Raw genomic sequence first — 8,821 nt, forward strand, 5'->3', positions numbered from 1 at the left:
AATCCCAGCACTTGGGAAATAAGTGGAGGCAGGAGGACCAGGAATTCAAGGCCAGCCTCAGTTACACATTGAGTTTGAAGTAAGCCTTTGCTGGCTGGGACCCCGCTTCAAACAAAGTGTTGAGTGAATGATTGACATGGACTAGGGACCAGAGGAAGTAGTAACTAAGATTGTTGTGGCTGGATTCCTCCCAGACCACCTGACTCCCGGTGCTATGAATGAAGCATCCTTCTTTGTGGTATATTGTCACCAAGATGGTGTTCTGTCCAAGGGCACAGGGCCAAGCAATGGTGGCCTGAGCCCCCTGAAACTGTAAGCCAAAGTAAGTCTTTTCTCGGTCAAGCTTTTTCTCGTGTTATTTGTTACCATGACAAAAACCTCACCTGAAACAGAATCTCTCTAAGAGACAAGAGAATACTGCTTCTATCTCATGAGGACAGTTCATGAGCCAGGGAGATTGCTTCTTGGACAAAGCACTTGCCGTGCAGGTGTGAAAACTGGGTTCCCCAAACACACTTGAAAGCGGGTTGGATCTGGCAGTCAGCCTGTAACCCCAGACTATGGGGGACAGAGATGAAGTATCCCAGAATAAACTTATTAGCCACACACACCTGGGGCCTCCATGTGCACAGACACATCTGTTCAAACTCATGTACCCATTCATATACTAACACACATGCACACACACATGCATAAACATAACATGAGTGTACATGTGCACTCACAAGTGCATGAGCACACCTACGCACACAGACAATTCATGATAGGGGACAATAGTCAGCAAAAGTATAATATCTCAGTTAAAATTAGATAGGGCTAGGGAGAGGACTCAGTGGTTAAGACATACGCTGCTGTTGCGGAGGACCTGAGTTCAGTTCCCAGCATCTGTGTCAGGCATTCCATAACAGTCTGTAACTCCAGCTCCAGGGGATCTGACACACTCTTCTGGACTCCTTTGGCACCTACACTCACATGCATGTGTACGCACACAGTGAATCACCCACATACCCACAATATAAAACGTAGTAGACCTAAGTGTTTGGAAATCCACCCCAGGATCTAAAGGGAGAGGACGTGAGGGCGGAGTGTCCCATGGCAAGTGCTCTCTGCTGTGTCAAAAAAAACCCCACAAATAAAATTTAAGAAGCCAAAACTCACCAATGAAAATTAGAAAGAAAGAAAAGCAAGGTGTTTAAAAGAGAATTTTTGTCTGTTTGCCTTCTGATCATGACGTAGCCAGCACTGTGTCTGCCTGTCTTGTTCCCCACCGTGATGATAATTGAGCATCTCAGCTGTGAGTTGCCACTCCAATTAAATGTTTTCCTTATAAAAGAAAAAAAGAGAATTTTTGTCCACTCGGACTACCTAGAGATTTTTCCCAATTGCTTTCTATGTGTTTGTGCTGTGTGGCTCTTTTGCTTTTGTTTTGTCTTGTTGAATATTTTGTTGTGTTTCTCAAACTTTATTATTATATAGTGTGTATGGTGTGGGGTAAGGGTATTCATACCATGAGCATTTGTGGAGGTCAGAAGACAACTTCCAGGAGTCAGTCTCCTCTACCTTTATGTCATTTCTGGGGAATTGAACTCAGGTCCTTGAGCTTGCATGGCGAGTACTTCACTAGCTGAACGTCTTCTCACCCATAACTGTTCTATTGATGACAGCCTTCTCTTACTTAACTCCTCCAGTCCACCGTCTTTGGGGATCTCTGGGTAGGGATATAAGTGTTTAAAATTCTGTTTGCTGCCTGTATCATAAGGCAAAACAAAGACTATTTAGTCAGTGACATTCAGTTGCGTCTCTAGTCTTCTCTTCCATCATCATTTAATAGAGGTTTTATTTCTGAGAACTGTTTACACCGCTATAAAAACCATCATCCCACCAGCTCTGATTGTCCCAAAGCTCATCCCAAGGCAAATGAGGAGGAAGCCGGTCTCGTGGGAGCATACTTACCATGTCTCACCAAACTAGAGTCATCTGGGAAGAGGGACTCCTAATTGAGCAAACGTCCCCAGTCAGATGGCCTGTGGTCAAGCCAGTAGGGCATTTTCTTGATTGATGATTGATATAGGAGGGCTCAGTTCACTGAGGGCAGTGATGTCTCTAGACAGGTGGTCCTGGTTTCTGTAAGAAAGCAGGCTGAGCATGTCATGGGGAGCAAGTCAGTAAGCAGCACTCCTCCATGGCCTCTGCATCAGCTGCTGCCTCCAGGTACCTGTCCTGCTTGAGTTCTTATCCTGACTTCCTTTGAAGAGAGCAGTGATTGAAGTGTAAGTTGAATAACCCTTTCTTCTCTCCAAGTTGCTTTCCTCATGTCATTCCATCTCAGCAATGGTAACCCTAAGTAAGACAGCAATCCTGTTATACCAGGATGGGAAGAATTTAGCCAGTTGTCAGGGGTGAATGTTCTACATTTGGTAGCCCAAGGTGTTCCCACTAAGTTCTTAGGGACCTGACTAGAGCCAAACTGATTTGATCTCAGTACTATCCTACAGTATAGTGAAGCAGAATTGGAAATGTTTTTTTTATTATTTTGTTTGTTTTGTTTTCAAGACAGGGTTTTTCTGTGTAGTCTTGGCTAGTCTGGAACTCATTCTGTAGACAAGGCTGGCCTTGAACTCACAAAGGTTCACCTGCCTCTGCCTCCCCAGTGCTGGTATTAAAGGTGTGTGTCACCACCACCCATCAGAATTGGAAATGTTATTAACAATATTTTAATACAGACTTAGTCAAGAGGGTTAAGAGAAAGAGAGGTGTTCTAAAGAAACTAAGACCCACCCAAGTGGGAGCATGTGCTCCTCAAGGGAGTGGAGAGGGAGTTAGAAATGTCCAAGTCTGAGTACAGGCTCCTCAAGGGGAAGTGAGTTAATTATTTGTCCTAGCTTTGGCTTTGACACTGTGTTAGTGGCTCTCAAGTTACAACTCAGAAGGTCCCTAAGAAGTCTTTCCATCTATCTCACTTTCTTTTGATAATAGAGACACTGGAGGCAGCGCTGATATGCCCCGGATGGAATTATAAGCTGAGAGCTAAAACCAGGGTCCACCAGCGGTACACAGGGCTTAGTGAGTGCCCTTTCTCTGAAAGTGGGGTTTCTGCTGAGATTCCTAGAAACTTCCAGTTTGTAGCTGGAGAGGGAGAAGGGCCTCTTGAGCAGTGGGTATTTTGGGCTGAGTTTCTCTTTTCTTTCTTTTTTCTTTTTGTTCCCAGAGACAGGGTTTCTCTGTGTATCCCTAGCCATCCTAGAGCTTGCTTTGTAGACCAGGCTGATCTCGAACTCATAGAGATCCGCCTGCCTCTGCTTCCCGGGTGCTGGGATTAAAGGCGTGTGCCACCCCTGCAGGCTGGGGCTCTTGCTCAGCTGCTGGTGAGAGGCTTCCGCTGGATTCCAGAATAAGTGCCCCCTTCCCTTCTTCTATGCCCCCAGTTTCATTTCCCCTGCCTTCTTATCCTTCCTCAAGGTTACCAAAGTGGTTTTCAAAGACCTAAGAGGCAACCTAAGGAGGCTCCCATCAGCTGAAATAAGACAGCATGAGTTTTGGTGGGGGATAGTATCTGTCATGGGTTGGAATCCATCAAATATTTAAGCCATGAGTCAATAGTGATGCTAAAAACGTAAGGAAGAGGAAAGAGAAAGAAAACATCATTTGTCCTCTTTGGAGAATGGCAGAATCTCTTCAAAGCCTGATGAATAATGGGAAGACTCGGCCATCTATCCCGCTCTCCCAAAGCTCCGCTTTCTCATTTTTTTTTTATTCAGTGTGAGCCCTGTTCACTGGATGGGGCCACCTACACCACTGTAGCTCTTTCCTTTTCAGTTAAACCTCGGAAGCCCACAATCACCTGGACGTGTGTCTCCATGGTGATTCAAAATCCGGTCAAGTTGACAATGATTAACTCTTCTGATACCCATCTTCCCCAAACAGCATTTGTCCTTTGTAGTCTCTCCAGCTTTTCAAATGCTCCCAATGTCACTGAGCTCCTCTCATCCCCCCCCCCCACTCCATCCCATGTGCCCAAAGTTGGTGGTGGTATTGGGGACTGCACTTAACATCAAATTCCTCTCCTGACCAAAGGGGGTTCCAGAGGTCCCAGGATCCAGTCACCCAATTCCAGCCCTGTCAGGACCACTCTCAGGCTGGCATGCTGGTAGGCCAGAGGGGAAAGGGGCATTGTCAGGGAAGACAGCCTGCAGCTGCCCCACTGGGAGGCTGGGAGATGTGAATAGCTTCACAGCTCTGGGCTTGGTTGCTGAATGGGGGCTTGGCCCCTCCCTGGCGGTGGCCTGGAATAGATGACATTTTCATTGCAAGCTAACAAGGGGAGAAATCCAATTACCTCACAAAGGGGCTCCTGAAGGGGCCTGCAGAAAAGAGGGCGGGGAGGGGAACAGGGAGAAGGAGAGGGGAACCTAGGGTGTGTGTGTGTGTGTGTGTGTGTGTGTGTGTGTGTGTGTGGTGTGTGTGTGTGCACGTGTGTGAGAGAGATGTACGCAAGTGAATTACATGTGTGTGAAAGTGTTGAGTATGAGCTTGTGTGCAAGTGTGTATGACTGAGTGTGTACATGAGTGAATGTGCAAGTGTGAGTGCATGAGAATGTGTGACTGTGTATATGTGAGTGAATTGTGTGTATATGTGAGTGAATGTGAGTGTGTGTCTGTGTTTATTAAATGTGTGTGTGAGTATGCATGATTGAATGTGTACCTGACTGAATTGTGTTAGTGTGTACGAGAGAGAGAGAGAGAGAGAGAGAGAGAGAGAGAGAGAGAGAGAGAGAGAGAGAGAGAGAGTGTGTCTGTGTGTAGGGAACTGGAGAGGAACAAAGCCCCTATGGGGACTTGAGGACCCGTATGCTGGCAGAGGTGAACCATGTGCCATTGGTCAGAGCTCCTGGTCTCAGGGGCCCTCCCTGTAGAGTCATCTGAGTTGATCATACAAGAATCCAGGCTGCTGAGGGCAGCTCCTCTTGTCACTTTCTGTCACCACCTCTGTCATCAAGTGACCAGCCCATAGCTCCTCATGTCTGGCTGGCCTTTGCCCTTTCTTTGCATTTATTGAAAGTATGTTATTTAAACTTGGCATGCAAAATAAAAAGCCAGGTAGATGGCTTAGTGGGTAAAAGAACTTGCTATCGAGGTCCAGTGGGTTGAGTTCCATCCTGGGATAGGGACCTATGTAGCAGAAGTTGAGAACAAGTTGCCCTCTGACCTCCACATGTGTGAGCAAACACACACACACTAAAGGAATTAATTCAAGGCAATAAAGATTAAAAAAAAGTTTACACCCTAGCTGCAATTGGAAAAAAGTAGAAACTAATTCTAAAGAGAGATGATTTGAATTACCCAACCAGCACTTGGAAGCTTCGGCAGGTGTTGGGATGGTCAAAGCCTGAGTGGAATCTGGGGCTCTCTGAAATGGTTAGCAAACCCGGGCATCTCCTGGACTTCATTCCTCGTGGAGAGGATGGAATAAAGAACATCTTTCTATCTAGAGGCTTAAACAGCTGTACCAAGCAAGGCTGTGTCAGAGGTTTCCTTCCTCCTCCCCAGGGCCACGGGTGTCTCCGCCTCCACGTTGCTCTTAGCTTTGCTTATCTGAAGCTCTGTGCATCTTTTCCTCTCCAGAAAGCAGGGACAACCTGAGGGTTCACCGTGTTATTTGGTGGATCTACTTTGAGCTCTGTGGAGGAGCCTTGGGGCTCCCAGGAGTCAGGAGCTAACAGTTGCAGGGAACCAGAACTGCAAGCCCAGCCCCCCCCTCCTTCCTCTGGGAAGGAAGGGCCGCAGACCCCCTTGGGAGGAAATTAGCTCCGGCTTCCTCGGCCTAGCCAGAGCAAATCGGCCTTTGAGCCTCCAGGCCACACAGCAAGCCCCTTTGTCGGCCAGCACCTCCCTCCCTCCTGCCTGAACTCTCCTGTCCAGAGGAGACTAAATGGGACTCTTACAGGACACAGGAACTGAGGGACTGCGGGTTTGGTCAGGGATGGGGAGTGAGAGAGGGGTGGGAGGGTGGCTGTCTGTCAGGATTTTTAAATGCTGAGCCATGCCCTCTCCAAATTCAATGCCCTCTCCAAATTGGCATATTGCCTCTTCATTCACCATGTAAAGGCTTTTGGGGGACACTCTGGCATCCAAGGTGCTTAATCCCCAAGGAGGATACAATTCTGACCCCTACCAACTGGTACATTCAGGCAACAAGAAGGGGTGGGACTTGTTGGGGGCAGAGCTCAGATAAAACCACACCCACCAGAACACTGACACCTAGGGACTTCTCTCGGTTTTGGGGAGGGTGCATGCACACACAGTAAATATAATAAAATATTTTAAATTAGTATTCATGAAGATAATGATGTTGATGTCAGTGGTGAACTATTGCCTGGCATGCATGGGGCTTGGGGTTTAATTTTTATCATGGCAAAGAGGAAAGAAGAAAACTAAAATCAGTGTTTACTAACACATTTGTCCTCCCTGTCCCCTCCACCCCCACCTTGGCAGCCATGGGCAGTGACTCATCTGTTAGTTGTTCGATGGAAGCAGGATACTAGAGTCCTGCCTCTGCCTTGTGTGGTCGACCATAGAAGCTTGATCTGGGGATCCTGGAAGAGTGGACATCGGTGATACAGGTTTAGGATTTGAGGGTGCTCTGAACATGGGGGCCTTTGGGAGCCTCAGATGAGCCCAGTCTCAAGGCACAGACTAGTGCAGGAGAGGAGGGTTCTGTGCCGAGCTGGGCCGCTAACCAAGTACACGACTTTCCCTTCCTGTTTTCCAGCCTCAGTTTCCACAACCAAGCCAGGGGGATTGTGCTAAGTAATACCTCTACTTGTTCCTAGTAGCCTTTAGTGGCTTCTGGTTCTAGATAGCAGCCTAAAGCTAAATACGAAGTTCTTTTGTTTGGCCTAAATTGAATTTTAATTCTTTAGATTTGACTGCCTGCCTCTGCTTCCTGAATGCTGGGATTAAACACATGCACCACCACGCCCAGCTTTTTTTATTTTTATTTATGGTTTTATTTTTTTGCATTTGAATTCTGTGTGTGTGTGTGTGTGTGTTTGTATGCACTTGTGTGTGTGTATTTGTAGGCCAGAGGTTGATTTTGGGGGTCTTTCTTGGTCACTTCTCTGCCTTATTTCTTGAGACAGTATCTCTTATTGAGCCTGGAACTCTCTGATTTGATTAGGGATCTAATTTGTTTTAGGAATCTGTCACTGCCACCCCCAGCGCTGGGGCTACAGGCATATCCTGCTGCACCTGGCTTTTTAATTTTTAGAATAGGTGCTAAAACTCCAAACTCAGGTCCTCATATCCACATATGCTTGATCTTACCAATGGAGTCGTCTCCCCAGCTACCCATCCCCTTTTTAGACAAAGTCTCATGTAGCATCCTCTGGCTTCGAACATTCTGTGTAAGCAGAGTTGAGTTTGAACTCCTGGCGCCCCCCGGCTTTTCCTTCTCGTGTGGTAGAACTGCTGGTGTCTGCCACCATGCCAAGTTTGTTGTTGTTCCAATGAGTTGCTAACACTGAGAAGACATCGTCCTCCAATATGAATTTCCAACTTCCCTCGGAAAAGTCTGTCTTGCCTAACACGGTGATGCACACTTCACCGTGTGCAGGTAGAAGCAGGTCATTTATGGCTACATAAGACTCTGTCTCATAAACCAAAATTAAAACAAACGAAACCGGGGTGGGGGTTATTTTCATTGTTGCATAGAAAGAGTAAGGGTGACTTATCAGTGTGTGATCTGCAGATGGCCACTGTCCCTGACAGGGCTGCTTTCTTCATGCATGTTCGTACACTCTCCCATGGACCTTGCGCTGGTGTCTCTGCACAGACACAGGGCAGCTTCAGTATGAACCAAGGCTCCCGGATTTCCAGGAAGCGCTATTTTCCCTAAACTCTGTGACCAGTGCCTCCTTGTCACTGGACAAAAGAAGGTTGACAATATTTCAGTTGCCCGAGTTTACACCAAGGGAAGCTGATGCAGAGGGAAGGGAAACCCACACAGGATTTGTAGGTTTAGTGCATTCCTAGTATCTTGCTGGGGAATGTCAGGGAGGGAGAAACAGCAGACTCACTCAGAAGGTCCTCCTCTGGCCTCCTCCTGTCCTAATTCACCTGTGCCCACTAGAGGCTGAGAGGAGGAGGAGCCAGGCTGAATCCCCTCCACTACAGCTCCACAGATCCCTCCCCACCTCCTATCTTGCGGTTAAATCATTATCAGAGGTACAAGGTCAGGGACCAGCTGGCTGCCCCACGCAGAGGAGGCCAGGGGAGGAGGCAGAGGCAGGGGGCCTTGGGAGTCCTTGCCTTCCATCTCCACAGCCTCAGACCTGTCTCTCCCAAGCTGGCAGGATCCCCAGCTGTACCCCGTGGGGCTCCCTGTCTTGATGCTGAAGGGTAACCTCAGGCCTGACCCTCATTGTCTTATAAGCAGAAAAGAGTTTTTACAATGAGAACATGGAGATATGATATGCTTCAGCTATGGGACAGTACTTAGAAAGAAGCTTTTGTTTGTTGATGGCCCATCCCTTAGAGTGACCGCCATTTCCCAGAGCTGTCCCTGTGCTACTCCTTCAGTCCCCATAGTCACAAGTGAGTGTGCAGAGGGGGACAGGGAGCCACTCAAGGTCACAAAGCTGCAGATTGTTGTTCTCAGCTCAGGTCTGGCCATGGGGCGAGGATTTCCATGTTGAGAACTCACCTAACATGAGCATGGAAAGAGCGCATGGTCAAGGGCAGACTCTGCCTCCATTTCCCTCTTTCCACAGCTGGAATGCAGAGCCAGTCACGTCCCTTGCTGCTGCAAGGCTCTAGAAGTGTC

The sequence above is a fragment of the Mesocricetus auratus genome, unplaced genomic scaffold, assembly GCF_017639785.1.
Source record: "Mesocricetus auratus isolate SY011 unplaced genomic scaffold, BCM_Maur_2.0 Super-Scaffold_100027, whole genome shotgun sequence".
Classification (NCBI taxonomy): domain Eukaryota; kingdom Metazoa; phylum Chordata; class Mammalia; order Rodentia; family Cricetidae; genus Mesocricetus; species Mesocricetus auratus.